Consider the following 12,720-nt stretch of genomic DNA (forward strand, 5'->3'; position numbering starts at 1 on the left):
TTTTGAAGGCAATCAGTTTTGGTAGGGAGGTCCACCTAGCAAATAATGGGTGCATTTCAACTAGCCGAATATTGTTGCTGATGTTAATTGGAAACAGTCGCTGGAATCAGCAAAGCCGTATGTGTAATAGGTATGAGCCTCTGAGAACGATGGAAGCCTCTGTGTCCACTTTAAAGAATATGGCATGAGGAAACTGGATATCTGTCAGAAACTCACTCCTACTGTTACTGTTTGGTTCTGCAGCAGAATAGCTTACAGTATGCTTCTCATTGTGCAGGCTTCATAGAAAACTTCAAGAATGTTCCTTGTAGTCACACCAGCTGGACATAAAGACTTGTATTTAACATACAAAATGAATGGCTTATCAGCCAAGCTTGGTGGCACGTTTGTGTAATTCCAGCAGTTGTGAACTGACGGCAGAAGGATTTGGAGTTTGAGTTTCAGAGGAATCAAAATGATAGCCACAGTGATTATTCTCAACCCTTTCTAACCTCTTTGGTTGTCCAGAGTTTCTAAGAGTAGTATTACTTTTATTCTCAAGTGAATAGATTAACATCAAATAAAAACTACACAGAAATACTCATTTTACAAGGAATTCCTCTGTCAGGTGAGAAATCAGATATATAATGTGAATTGGCAAATATTTGCCACCATTTCAATTAGATCTACTTGGTATTTGTTGATAATTAATCAAAGCAGTAGTTTACAAACAAACATTGCTTTATTGTATAAAATTTGCAGAGGATTTTTTTGTGGAAAATTAAATGGCGAATGCTTCTATTGAAATTGGGAAAGATGAACAGATAAAATTCTTTAGGAAAATTAAGAAACAGTCAAAAGCTTCCACTTGGGGAACAGTGAAGTGTTCATTATTTTTTCATAAGACTATTCTCATTTGTCAAGTTGTTTTCGTCTGCCCTGTGGTATTTGAGTGTAATGGGAGAGTGTGTTTCTTGTCAGTATATTCATCGAACACACCCTGGGAATGAGGATGGAAAGGTAGAGTTTGTCTCATAATATTTTATGCATTAATATTAGCAACTGAAGCAATTTTTCCTCTATAGCCCAGGCAAATTTTAAATATGAGATCTTCTTGGGCCAGCCTCCTAAGTATTTTGGATAATGGGCATATGCTAAGAGACCTAGTAAAATGAACTAGGCATTCCCACATCATTCAGATCTTGTTTAGGCAGCTATACTGTTGAGGTATGATGGGCATAGCATCCCTTTCATTTCTAAGAGACACAATTTCAAAACAGACTTCCAAGTCCTTCGTCTCTAACAATCTTTCTGTCCCCTCTTCCTAGATGTTCCCTGAGCCTTGAGGTTTAGGGTTGTGTGATAGGTGTTCGTAGAATGACCACTGGGGCTGGTCATTCCACAGTCACAAATCCTGAATAATGATACCAGTAGACATGCTATTACGGAAAGGGGAAATCTCATGGAGCCCACTCCTAGACGAAGAACTTTAAGCAACTAGTGTTCCTCAGGGGTGAGACCCTTAACTGGTCACCCCTGAAATCACATACACATAAGCAACACTAAATGGACTCAGGAAGTTGTATTTATATATTTATGCACACACACACACACACACACACACACACACACACACACACATACACACACACACACACGTCTGGGTATTACAATAATAATTAAAGAAATGAAGCTGTAATTTAAGAAGGAGTTAAAGAGTGAGGGGAACATGAGCCGCTTTAATGAAGAAAGGAAAAATATAATTATATTTTAATTAAAATTATTTGCAGAAAGACACTCAACATACACACAGAGAGACAGAGGGACAGTGAGACAGAGAACAAACCAATATTCAGTGTTCCTCCAGGGTCCCTGCCTCAGCTCCAGCCGGAATTCCTTTCCTGTCTTCCATCAGTAATGGACTGTGATCATGGTATGCAAGCCAAACACCTCTCCTATCCCCACAAAAAGTTCTTCAGTACAGCAAAAAAGAAATAACATTTTTTTTAAAACATTTGTTAACATTCATTTTTCAAGGAGTAATAAATTTTATTTCTGGGATCCCAAACTCACAGACCATTAGAGACTAGGTCTTTATGTTTCTTTTATGTACATGCAAATTTAAAATAATTCCATTTTAAACAATCCCAGAGGTGAATCTGGGTCACTAATTCGTGACCTCTGAAGATGTAAATTACATTTCATTAATTTAATTCACAAGCTATAAAATGCATACTTTTAAGTATGTCATTGGGTTTTAGTATCAGCATAAAGCTGGGCAATCATTATATCTCCTTTCAGGACACTTTCATTGTCTCAGAATAAAAGCCCTGTACCTATTAAGCCTCACTTCCCATCCCCTTCCCCCAGTTCTGGCCATCAGTAAAACCACTTTCGATTTCCATCCATTAACCTACAGATTTCCTTTTTTCTTTACAGCTGAATAGTATGCCATTATGTATATGTGTTGCATTTTCATTATCCATTCATCAGCTGAAGGACATTGAGGTTGTTTCCGTTTTCTAGCTATTGTAAACAGAGTGTTGAACATGGCTGCCCAAGTATCAGTGGTTCAGGATGTCAAGACTGTTGGCCATATGTCAAGATGTCTTATAGTTGGGTCATATGGCAGTTTTAATTTTAGTTTTTTCTTTCTTTTTGAGAATGTTCCACACTGATTTCCAGAATAGCTATACCAGTATAATTCTACCAACAGCAACTGGGGGAGTCCCTTTTGTTTTCACCCCTTTGCCAGTGTTTGTTGTCAGTTATTTTTTGATCTTACACAATCTAACTGGTGTAAATATTATACTAAATGGGGAAAACAGTCCCAGAAAGAAAAATATTGCAGGCCCTCTCTTACTGTGGCCCATCACTCTACACCTTTTTATTTGAGTGAAGAACCCGTAGTAACTGCAGAAGCCAAGAAAGTAGAAAAGGACCATTGTGGAAGGGAAAGGGAGATATGGGAGGGAGAAGCTCTACCTAGAGAAGGGGACAGTAAGACACATATACTATGAAGTAGGAAAAGGGGAAATGGTGGGCTGAACTTTCACTAGGGACTGAGGAAGTGTAATGCAGAGGGAGAAAGAGAAAAGAGAAATAAAGTACACTAAAAAGTGTTTGAGAAAGCTATAGGAAAATACATTGTTTGTAAGCTTACTTAATATATATAATATCTATAATATATAATACATGCATACGTGTGTGTGTGTGTGTGTGTGTGTGTGTATTAAATGGAAGTATGCCACACAGGGTGACAAATGCTATCCCCAAGAGTCTCAGACTATCCAACAATAACCCCAGTGCCAGTCATGGGAAACCTTTCTTCAAGCTGTTGGTCAGAAGTTTCCAACAGACTTCCAACATAGTATGGGCTATTGGCATTGCATTTGATCATCTCCCATTGCCTTATCTGAAAGTAAGACCCATTTGCTGAATACTAAACACACACTGGGCACAGGACTTGGAGGATTCTAGTTGTCACTGACCTGAAAACTTTCTTCCTGAGGACTAGTTCTCATGCTACCAAGAAACATCCTATGCAAACACCAGCTATAAAGTCTGTGAACCACAACAATGATTAGCCTGGCAAGATGTTGCCAATGGTATAATAGTCGCATTATTATTTTGGAGGTAACCAATATCTTTCTATTTAAAATAAGGCCTGCCCTGGGAGACCAGCCTGCTCCTTTCTGAAGGGAGGTGGACTGGGGTGGGTTTGGGGGAGAGGGGAGGTGGCAGGGAGAGACTAGGGGAGGAGAGAGAGAGGAAATTATAGGCAGGATGTAACATATGGGAGAACAATAAAAATTTTAAAAATAAAGAAAAAGAAATTAAGGCCTGATCAATAGGGAAGAATTCATGCCTGGTACTATAAACCTAGCCAGCTATTCATAGTTGGAAAGGGCATAGACCTTAGAGGAAAAACTACGACCATCATTTTCCTAAAGCAATTTAATTTCTAACTGCATTTTAAATACTTATCCTTTTACCCACAAATAAATGTAGCTCTCGCCCTTCATCAAAGAAACTTGATTTAACAGCTGATGGTTACTATGACAGACACCTGGAACTGTTAAAGCAATTGTGGTGGCCAGTCCCAGTTGGCACATCTGCACTGCAACCAATAGCTTGGGGGACATCTCAGAACAGGAGGCAGAGAATCCTAAGAGATAGAAGATCTGTAAGCCTGCTGCTAGTGTGTTTTATTTTTGACAGGGAAGCTGCAGCCATGTGATCTCAACAATATGGTTGCCTAAATGGCATCTGCATGATGACAGCACCAATCAACATGGCAATGTGGATGGTTAAAAATCTCACAAGGCCCTATCATAGGTAAAGAACTGCAGGCAAGCAATGCCAGCTAAGACGATAATCCATTTTGGTAAGCTGTCCAATCCCAAGCTCTCATCCCTAAAAACATACACACATATAAACAACACTAAATGGTTTTAGTAGGTCATTAATTTGAGGATGAGTGAAATTGAGACATATGGGGGGTGTTGGAGAGGGAGAGATAGAAATGATATAAATATAGTACTTAGAAATTTAAATAAAAAACTACATTCTGTCTCTACACATTTGCCAATTCTGGACGTTCCAGATAAACAGTCATATTACACATGGCAGTTTTGTCTATCTTCTTTCACTTTGCGTAGTATTTTAAGACTCAAGATGTTTTCAACATTTTGATGAATATTCCTTTGTACATACATATAAATTTTGCTTATTAACTCATCAATGATTAGATCATTTCTGCTATTTCCTTTCTAGCTATTATGATTAATGTTTCTATAAAAATTCATGTACAGTGGCCTTGACATTTAGAAATTTTTAATTTTGTAATTAGTATATTAACAAGTATTGATAGTATGCATTCTAAGATTTAAAATGGCTTGTGTGTGTATGTGTGTGTGTACACATGTGCATGTGTTGCTTGCTCACACTTTCCAACTTTCTTTTTGGTGCCATAGCATCATTTTATTCTGTATCCAAAAGATCAGCACAAATGAGCATTTGTGTTCTGACCTTTGAAGGGAGTTTCGATCTAGAAATTGTCTAGACTAAGTTAGCTTATGGAGGTTTGTCTTGTTAATTCCTGTGGAAAGACCCAGATTACTGTGGATATTTCATAGGATGAGTCCTGTACTGTATAAGAGTAGAGAAAGCAAGCTGGAGCATTAAGCAAGCAAGAATGTCTTATTCTTTCTTTGCTATTGACAGTGGATGTGGTGTGGTTAACTGCTTTAGTTCCTGCCTTGACTTCCCCAAAACAATTCAATTTGTAATTACAAGTCAAAACCCAAAACAAAACCTTTCCTCCTTTAAGAAAAGGAACAGAGAATTTGTATTTTTCAGCAATTTCAATTTATTTGCATATTTTTGTGTTGCTTGGTGAACAAAGGGCTTCATGTATTCTTGCCAAGTGTCCTGTTACTGAGCTACAATTTTATCCTTGTCTGTCTTTAATAGAAAGATAGGACACACATGTACCATAAGGTCACTGTGATGATTTGGATGAGAATGGCTCCATTGGCTCATACATTTGAGTGCTTGTACCCCAGTCGGTAGAACTGTTTGGGAAGGATGAGGGGGTGTGTTAATACAGGTGGGCTTTGAGGTTTCAAAAGCCCTTGTTCCTAGTTTTCTCTGTGCCTCTTTCCTGAGGGACTTTCTGGTCCTAAAAAGCATCAACCAACCAAAGCTTGTGTAAATGTAATCCCAGGAGAGGGAAAGGTACTGGGGCAAGCAAGAAGATGAATTTGTGAGTCAGGGGAATCCCTGCATTGAGGCCCAAAAGTAGCATTGTGTGAAGCTGCGAAAGTGAAGCATGGATTGTTTTGGAGACCCCAAGATGCTGAAGATGTCTGCTCTTTGGTTTATCTGCCATGTAGAGCTGCATATAGAGAGTAGAACCAGCCAAAGAAAGAGGTGTGCTGCAGTCAGCAAAGCTGGAAGAGTGGGGCTGTCTAAGCTCAGGATTTACAGGTTAGCCTTTTGGGTTTCAATCTTGCTTTGGTTCAGCATTTCCTCACTATGTCCTCATTCATCTCTTTTGGAATAGTAATGTATATTCTGGGCCATTAAATGTTGGAAGTATGTAACTTGCTTTTTTTAATTTACAGGGGTTATATTTAAGGGGCTGCATTGAGTCTTAGAAGAGACTTTGGACTTGAGACTGAGGTAGACAATGGGAATTTTTGAAGTTGAACTAAATGTATTGTACATTATGTGGCTACAAGTCTATGGGAGCCAAGAAGTAGAATGTGGTGGTTTAAACAAAGATGGCCCAATAGACTATGTTTGAATTCTTGATCCCCAGTAGGTGAAAGAGTTTGGGAAGAATTAGGAGGTATAGCTTTGTTAGAGGAAGTATGTCACTGGGGGCAGATTTTGAGGTTTTAAAATCTTCCATTTCAACATCTCTCTTTGTACCTTCTACTTTTACATAACAAGGATGCAAGCTCTCAGCTACTGTTCCAACGCCATGCTTGCCTGCTACCTGCAATGATGGCCATGAACTCAACCTCTAAAATTAATTGTAAACCCCAACAAACTAAGAAAGTCACCATCCACCAGCTTCAAATGAGTTACAATAGCAGATTGATGGGGATTCTATCACATTTCTTTAAGCAAGAAGGACAGTGTTCTAAAGATCTTTAGCGGCTGGGCTGGAGCAGACACAGAGTCGGTCTGCCCCAGTCCTGTTGAGAAACTGAATCCTGAGTCATCCAGGAGCCACTGCACTCAGAGCAGCTGGTAAGATCTCCATCTCACTCCCTAAACCCCAGAGATAGATCGGGGAGCCAGGGACATCCAGGGCACAGCAGCTACCCAAACCCCGCCCCTCCGGAATTCCACTTCCCTTCTGCCCCTGCCTGGTCCTCTGGGCTGGAGCAGACACAGAGTTGGTCTGCTCCTGTCCTGTGGAGAAACTGAATCCTGAGTCATCCAGGAGCCACTGCACTCAGAGCAGCTGACACAGAGTCGGTCTACTCCTGTCCTGTTGAGAAACTGAATCCTGAGTCATCCAGGAGCCACTGCACTCAGAGCAGCTGGAGCCACTGCACTCAGAGCAGCTGAAACTGAATCCTGAGTCATCGAGGACCCACTGCACTCAGAGCAGAAGGATTTCCAGATCCAAGAGGTGGCCTGAGTCCCAGGAGTTATTCCACCCAGGAGATTAGGAGCATAAGACCACAGAGACTTCTGGACTCTGAGGAGCTCTGCAATAAGCAAGATAACTGGAAATACAGACTCCAGTTTTACACAGTGAGGGCAGGTACCACTAGAGTTAACCAGATGGCGAAAGGCAAGCGCAAGAACATAAGCAACGGAAACCAAAGTTTCTTGGCATCATCAGTGCCCAGTTCTCCCAATACAGCAAGCCCTGAACACCCCATCACACCTGAAAAGCAGGATTCAGAATTAAAATCACTTCTCATGATGATGATAGAGGATTATAAGAAGGAATTAAGTAACTCCCTTAAAGAAATACAGGAGAGTACAAGTAAACAGATAGAAGCCCTTAAAGAGGAATCACAGAAATCCCTTAAGGAAATGGAAGAAAACACAAAGAAGGAATTAAACAAAAACATTCAGGATCTGAAACTAGAAATAGAAACAATAAAGAAAGTTCAAAGGGAGACAACCATGGAGATAGAAAACCTAAGAAAGAGATCAGGAGTCACAGACGCAAGCATCACCAACCAAATACAAGAGAGAAGAGAGAATCTCAAATGCAGAAGATACGGTGGAAAATATTGACACAGTTGTCAAAGAAAATGCAAAATGCAAAAAACTCCTAACTCAAAACATCCAGGAAATCCAGGACACAATGAGAAGACCAAACCTAAGGATAATAGGTATAGATGAGAATGAAGATTCCCAACTTAAAGGGCCAGTAAATATCTTCAACAAAATTATTGAGGAAAACTTCCCTAACCTAAAGAACAAGATGCCCATAAACATACAAGAAGCCTACAGAACACCAAATAGACTAGACCAGAAAAGAAATACCTCCCGTCACATAATAATCAAAACATCAGATGCACAAAACAAAGAAAAAATACTAAAAGCAGTAAGGGAAAAAGGTCAAGTAACATATAAAGGCAGACCTATAAGAATTACACCAGACTTCTCACCAGAGACTATAAAAGCCAGAAGAGCCTGGACTGACATCATACAGACACTAAGAGAACACAATTGCCAGCCCAGATTACTATACCCAGCAAAACTCTCAATCACTATAGATGGTGAAACCAAGATATTCCATGACAAAACCAAATTTGCACAATATCTTCCCACAAACCCAGCACTTCAAAGGATAATTGATGGAAAATGCCAACACAAGGAGGGAAACTACAACCTAGGAAAAGCAAGTAAGTAATCTTCCAACAACCCCCAAAAAAGATACAAACATAACTTTACCTCTAATAACAAAAATAACAGGAAGCAACAATCATTTTTCCTTAATATCTCTTAACATCAATGGTCTCAATTCCCCAATAAAAAGACGCAGACTATCAGACTGGATACACAAACAAGACCCAGAATTTTGCTGCATACAAGAAACGCACCTCAGTGACAAAGACAGACACTACCTCAGAATAAAAGGGTGGAAAACAATTTTTCAAGCCAATGGTTCCAAGAAACAAGCTGGAGTAGCCATTCTAATATCAAATAAAATCGACTTTCATCCAAAATTAATCAAAAAAGATAAGGAAGGACACTTCATACTCATCAAAGGAAAAATCTACCAAGGTGAACTCTCAATTCTGAACATCTATGCTCCAAATGCAAGGGCACCTACATACATAAAAGAAACTTTACTAAAGCTCAAAACACACATTACACCTCACACAATAATAGTGGGGGATTTCAACACCCCACTCTCAGCAATGGACAGATCATGGAAACAGAAACTAAACAGAGACACTTTGAAATTAACAGAAGTTATGAACCAAATGGACTTAACAGACATCTATAGAACATTTCATCCTAAAACAAAAGAATATACCTTTTTCTCAGCACCTCATGGTACCTTCTCCAAAATAGACCATATAATTGGTCACAAAACAAGCCTCTACAGATACAAAAAGATTGAAATAATCCCTTGCATCTTATCAGATCACCACGGACTAAGACTGGTCTTTAATAATGACAAAAACAATGGAAAACCCACGTACACATGGAAACTGAACAACTCTCTACTCAATGATGACTTGGTCAAGGAAGAAATAAAGAAAGAAATAAAAGACTTTTTAGAATTCAATGAAAATGAGGACACATCATACCAAAACTTGTGGGACTCCATGAAGGCAGTGCTAAGAGGAAAGCTCATAGCTCTAAGTGCCTACAAAAAGAAACTGGAAAGAGCACACACTAACAAGTTGACTGCACAACTAAAAGCCCTAGAACAAAAAGAAGCAAATACACCCAGGAGGAGTAGAAGGCAGGAAATAATCAAACTCAGGGCTGAAATCAACCAAATAGAAACAGAAAGAACAATACAAAATATCAATAAAACCAGGAGTTGGTTCTTTGAGAAAATCAACAAGATAGATAAACCCTTAGCCAGATTAACCAGAGGGCACAGAGACAGTATCCAAATTAATAAAATCAGAACTGAAAAGGGAGACATAACAACAGAAACTGAAGAAATTCAAAAAATCATCAGATCCTACTACAAAGGCCTATACTCAACAAAACTGGAAAACCTGGATGAAATGGACAATTTCCTAGACAGATACCAGGTACCAAAATTAAACCAGGAGCAGATAAACCATCTAAATAGTCCCATAACCCCTCAGGAAATAGCAGCAGTCATCAAAAGCCTCCCCACTAAAAAAAGCCCAGGACCAGATGGTTTTAGTGCTGAATTCTATCAGACCTTCAAGGAAGACCTAATACCAATTCTCTTCAAACTATTCCACAAAATAGAGACAGAAGGAACACTACCCAATTCGTTCTATGAAGCTACAATTACACTCATACCCAAACCCCACAAGGACCCGACAAAGAAAGAGAACTTCAGACCAATCTCCCTTATGAACATCGATGCAAAAATACTCAGTAAAATTCTAGCAAACCGAATCCAAGACCACATCAAAACAATCATCCATCATGATCAAGTAGGTTTTATCCCAGGAATGCAGGGATGGTTCAATATTCGGAAATCCATCAATGTAATCCACTATATAAATAAACTTAAAGAAAAAAACCACATGATCATCTCACTAGATGCTGAGAAAGCATTTGACAAAATTCAACATCCCTTCATGATAAAAGTCTTGGAAAGATCAGGAATTCAAGGCCCCTACCTAAACATAGTAAAAGCAATTTACAGCAAACCAGTAGCCAACATCAAGCTAAATGGAGAGAAACTTGAAGCAATCCCACTAAGATCAGGGACTAGACAAGGTTGCCCACTCTCCCCCTACCTATTCAATATAGTACTGGAAGTCTTAGCCAGAGCAATTAGACAGCAAAAAGAAGTCAAAGGGATACAAATAGGAAAGGAAGAAGTCAAAATATCGCTATTTGCAGATGATATGATAGTATACTTAAGTGACCCCCAAACTTCAACCAGAGAACTCCTAAACCTGATAAACAACTTCAGCAAAGTGGCTGGTTATAAAATCAACTCAAACAAATCAGTAGCCTTCCTCTACATGAAAGATAAACAGACTGAAAAAGAAATTAGGGAAATGACACCCTTCACAATAGTTGCAAATCATATAAAATACCTTGGTGTGAATCTAACCAAGCAAGTGAAAGACCTGTATGACAAGAACTTCAAGTCTCTGAAGAAAGAAATTGAAGAAGATCTCAGAAGATGGAAAGATCTCCCATGCTCATGGATTGGCAGGATTAATATAATAAAAATGGCCATCTTGCCAAAAGCAATCTACAGATTCAATGCAATCCCCATTAAAATCCCAACTCAATTCTTCACAGAGTTAGAAAAGGAAATTCTCAAATTCATATGGAATAACAAAAAACCTAGGATAGCGAAAACTATTCTCAACAATAAAAGAACTTCGGGAGGAATCACCATCCCTGACCTCAAGCTGTACTACAGAGCAATAGTGATAAAAACTACATGGTATTGGTACAGAGACAGGCAGGAAGATCAATGGAATAGAATTGAAGACCCAGAAATGAACCCACACTCCTATGGTCACTTGATCTTTGACAAAGGAGCTAAAACTGTCCAATGGAAAAAGGACAGCATTTTCAACAAATGGTGCTGGTTCAACTGCAAGACAACATGTAGAAGAATGAAAATTGATCCATTCTTATCCCCTTGTACAAAGCTCAAGTCTATGTGGATAAAGGACCTCCACATAAAACCAGATACACTGAAACTAATAGAAGAGAAGGTGGGGAAAAGCCTCGAATACTTGGGCACAGGGGAAAAGTTCCTGAACAGAACTCCAATGGCATATGCTCTAAGATCGAGAATTGACAAATGGGACTTCATAAAATTGCAAAGTTTCTGTAAGGCAAAGGACACTGTCAATAGGACAAAACGACAACCAACAAATTGGGAAAAGATCTTTACCAATCCTTCATCTGATAGAGGGCTAATATCCAATATATACAAAGAACTCAAGAAATTAGACTCCAGGCAACCAAATTACCCTATTAAAAAATGGGGTATAGAGCTTAACAAAGAATTTTCAACGGAAGAAACTCGAATGGCCGAGAAGCATCTAAAGAAATGTTCAGCATCCTTAGTCGTCAGGGAAATGCAAATCAAAACAACCCTGAGATTCCATCTCACACCAGTCAGAATGGCTAAGATTAAAAACTCAGGTGATAGTAGATGCTGGCGAGGGTGTGGAGAAAGAGGAACACTCCTCCATTGTTGGTGGGACTGCAAGATGGTGCAACCACTTTGGAAATCAGTCTGGCGGTTCCTCAGAAAATTGGACATAGCATTACCTGAGGATCCAGCTATACCACTCCTAGGCATATACCCAGAAGATGCTCGAACATATAACAAGGACATATGCTCAACTATGTTCATAGCAGCCTTATTTATAATAGCCAGGAGCTGGAAAGAACCCAGATGTCCTTCAAGTGAGGAATGGATTCAAAAAATGTGGTATATTTACACAATGGAGTATTACTCAGCTATTAAAAACAATGAATTCGAGAGGTTCCTAGGTAAATGGATGGAACTAGAAATTATCATCCTGAGTGAGGTAAGCCAATCACAAAAGAACATACATGGTATTCACTCACTGATTATTGGATATTAGCCTAGAACCTTGAAATGCCCAAGATGCAACTCACAGGCCACATGAAGCCCATAAAGAAGGAAGACCAAGTGAGGGTGATTCGGTCCTTCTTAGAAGGAGCAACAAAATACTCAAGGGAGCAAATATGGAGACAAAGTGAGGGACAGAAACTGAAGGAGGGGCCGTCTCAAGACCACCCCACCTGAGTATCTATCCCATGTGCAATCACCAAAGGTAGATGCTGATGTGGAAGACAGGAAGTGCATGCTGATAAGAGCCTGATATGGATATCTCCTCAGAGGCCTTCAAGAGTCAGACATATTCAGAGGCAGATGCTCACAACTAGCCATTGAACTGATCATGGGGTTCTCAATAGAGGAGTTAGAGTGAAGACTGAAGGAGCTGAAAGGGTTTGTGGCACCATGAGGAGAGCAACAATACCAACCAACCACAGCTCCCAGGGTCTAAACCACCAGCCTGGGAGCACTTA

The sequence above is a fragment of the Grammomys surdaster genome, unplaced genomic scaffold (genome assembly GCF_004785775.1).
Source record: "Grammomys surdaster isolate TR1022 unplaced genomic scaffold, NIH_TR_1.0 148, whole genome shotgun sequence".
Taxonomy (NCBI): Eukaryota; Metazoa; Chordata; class Mammalia; order Rodentia; family Muridae; genus Grammomys; species Grammomys surdaster.